Source organism: Hevea brasiliensis, chromosome 2 (assembly GCF_030052815.1).
Source record: "Hevea brasiliensis isolate MT/VB/25A 57/8 chromosome 2, ASM3005281v1, whole genome shotgun sequence".
NCBI lineage: Eukaryota > Viridiplantae > Streptophyta > Magnoliopsida > Malpighiales > Euphorbiaceae > Hevea > Hevea brasiliensis.
In genome coordinates this window covers 72380505-72383046 of record NC_079494.1, presented here as the reverse complement: position 1 = coordinate 72383046, position 2542 = coordinate 72380505, and the positions used below count along the sequence as shown (strand labels likewise).

The 2542-nt window shown below is 35.8% G+C and overlaps 1 non-coding gene across 1 annotated transcript; it reads right to left on the bottom strand.

Annotated features, from left to right (window-relative positions):
- Positions 1-1735: 1735 nt before the first annotated feature.
- LOC131178037 (small nucleolar RNA R71) lies at positions 1736-1842 on the bottom strand. Its single transcript, XR_009147168.1, has one exon. It is a non-coding gene; the product is annotated as a small nucleolar RNA R71 (small nucleolar RNA).
- Positions 1843-2542: the final 700 nt, after the last annotated feature.

The window sequence follows — 2542 nt, the reverse complement described above, 5'->3', positions numbered from 1 at the left end:
CATTAATCTTTAGAATTCTTCTTTAGATTTCTTTATTTTATTTTTCTGTAAGCCATGAACATGAGTGGCTAAGTTTTTAATTCAGTTCAAGGGATTCAAGTTCTTATGTGTGATTTGTGAGACCAGGTTCTTAATTTAATTTATGTCTTTTTGAATATCTATTGTTTTCTAATTTAATTGTTTTTTATCTGTTTAATGATTTTCTAAAAAGGCTTATTAGTTAATTGTTTGATTTGATTAATTGCTAGTTCATCTTCATAATCCGTAATTGTTGTGTAAGATTAAACATGAGTAGCAATTAGGTTTTATTGATTATGATCTCAGTTTTCGATAATGACCTAAGGAAACAATAGGGTGGATTAAATGATTTATGCTTCATAAATTGTTGTTCAGCTTAACTACTTCATTTTCTTAAAGCAGTTATTAATTTGATGAGGATTGCTTAATACTAACTTAGTTAGTAATTATAGTCAATAAGAGTGCTGGGCTCAAATTGATGAATATAGGAAAGTCAGGGGTTTACCTCACTGTTTGGTAAATCTACGTTAAGTATTCAATAAGATATAATTGTATTTCTTTTGTCTATGATCAAATCAATGCATTGGAAGGCGAATTACCTTGGACTGAAGTTTGTTTAAATTGAGATCTTCATATTTAGTTCTTGAATTTCTGATTTCTTCTGATTTTGTGTTACAAACCCCCCCCCCCCAATCTTTGTTTCTTTCGTTTTCCATTATACACAAGTACACGAAAATTATTAATTCAATCTCTAGAGTTCGACCTGGATTTACTACTTGCTGCAAAAAAGACTTCATTACTGGTAATTTTAGTTAATTTAATTTCTGGTGGATTCGACACCCATCAAGAATTTTGGAGCCGTTGCCGAAGACTGAAATTTATTTGATTTCGTGTTTTTGATGTTAGATATTCTGTTATTGACCCTGTTTGTGAAGCGTTACTATTTTCAGGTTTTTGAAAAAAAAAATTACGGTGTTATTGTTCATTGTTACTGTTCATTAAGAAGTTTGGTTGAATTTGGAGGGCAGCCCATACCTATTTTGAAGGAAACGACGCTCTGATCAAGACCAATCAATCCATAGGATTCCTTGGCCCCACCCTCTTGAGGCCAAATTCCATTGTTTTCTAGGGTTTTGAGGCATTTTTCTGTTTTTACTTTGATTTCTTTTTGTTTATGATAAGAACTTCTCAATCTGGTGAGTTGATCTTTGATCCAGAAGTAGAAAAAATAGCTAAACAGTTGAGAAAATTGGCTAAGCAAGGTAGGCTGATTTCGAGTACATCTGAAGGAGTACAATCTCTAAAGGAGTTAAGTTCGGATTCGGATTTAGAGTCGAATTCTGAAAACGAAACCATGGCTATTAGAACTTTGAAAGAGTTGGCTGCTCCTGATCTAAACCAACAGCCTTTGTGTATCTAATACCCTGCTTTAAATGTTGCTTTTGAGTTAAAATCTGGACTAATCCATTTGTTGCCTAAGTTTCATGGTCTTGCAGGTGAGGATCCACATAAGCATCTAAAGGAATTTCATGTTTTGTGTTCCAGCATGAAACCTCAAGGAGTTTTAGAGGATCAGATCAAGCTTCGGGCTTTTCCTTTCTCACTGGAGGGCACAGCTAAGGATTGGCTGTATTACTTTCCTTCCAGATCTGTCAACTCATAGAATGGGATGAAGCAGATATTTTTGGAGAAGTATTTTTCTGCTTCCCATGCTGCCAATATAAGAAAAGAAATTTATGGCAACTGGCAGTACAATGGAGAGAGCTTGTATGAGTACTGGGAGCGATTTAAGAAGTTGTGTGCAAGCTGTCCCCATCATCAAATAAGTGAGCAGCTGTTAATTCAATATTTCTATGAGGGACTTCTACCAATGGATTGTAGTATGATAGATGGTGCTAGTGGAGGAGCTTTGGTTGATAAGACACCAGAAGAGGTAAAGAGGCTGATTGCTAACATGGCAGCAAATTCTCAGTAGTTTGGAATGAGAATGGATCACACTCCCAAGGTTAACGAGGTAAGTACATCTAACGTTGAGAAACAAATTTCTGATTTAACTTATTTGGTGAGGCATTTGGCTGTAGGGAATATGCAAACTATTAAGGTATGTAGAATTTGTTCGGGTTCGGGTCATGCTACTAAAATGTGTCCTGCGTTACAAGAGGATGAATCAGTGTAACATGCTAATGTAGTAGGACATTATGGACAGCCACAATGCAGGTATGATCCCTATTCAAATACTTATAATCCAGGATGGTGAGATCATCCCAATTTGAGTTATGGGAATCAATCGGTGCAAAACTGATGCCAACAGCAAAGACCACAAGTTAATCAACCACCTCCACCTCTGCCTCCCTCAAATCAAGGTATGTCACTTGATGAAATTGTTAAGACTTTGGCTAACAATACCCAACAGTTTCAACAGGAGACCAGAAATAGCATTCAAAACATAGAGAGGTAGATTGGTTAGTTAGCTTCATCTATAAGCAAGCTTGAAGCTGAAGGTTCTGGAAAGCTTCCATCACAA